This window comes from Babylonia areolata, chromosome 24 (genome assembly GCF_041734735.1).
Source record: "Babylonia areolata isolate BAREFJ2019XMU chromosome 24, ASM4173473v1, whole genome shotgun sequence".
In the NCBI taxonomy this organism is placed as follows: Eukaryota; Metazoa; Mollusca; class Gastropoda; order Neogastropoda; family Buccinidae; genus Babylonia; species Babylonia areolata.
Window position 1 is genome coordinate 3321149 of NC_134899.1, and position 315 is coordinate 3321463.

Sequence of the window (315 nt, forward strand, 5' to 3'; positions counted from 1 at the left end):
CCCCTCCTCCTTACCCTGTCCCGAGAGAGAAGGGGACAAGTGTGTGTGTGTGTGTGTGTGTATCGCAAAGCGCTTTCAACCACTGAGAGGGGAAAGACGGGACGGCCAGCTGAAGAAAAGAATGTCTGTGTCTTTTCACTTTCCCCCCCTCCCTCTCCCCGCCCCTCCTCAGCCCCGCTCCAACAGTCCCATTCCCAGTGGCAGTCCCCGCGAGGTGGTCAGTGGGCAACAGGTCGAAGTTGCGGTCCGAGCTTACTTGTTTTGATGCTTTCACAGCCGCACTGAGCTGTTTTTTGTTCCGCCGGGCTGCCGAAA

The 315-nt window shown here is 57.8% G+C and overlaps 1 protein-coding gene across 1 annotated transcript in view; it reads right to left on the bottom strand.

Moving 5' to 3' along the window:
- LOC143298779 (rho guanine nucleotide exchange factor 17-like) overlaps window positions 1–27 on the bottom strand; it is a 67197-nt gene extending 67170 nt beyond the window's left edge. The window contains exon 1 of the mRNA XM_076611734.1: window positions 1–27. This exon is cut by the window's left edge and continues 97 nt beyond it. The gene's annotated coding sequence lies outside the window, so the exon portion shown is untranslated.
- Window positions 28–315: the final 288 nt, after the last annotated feature.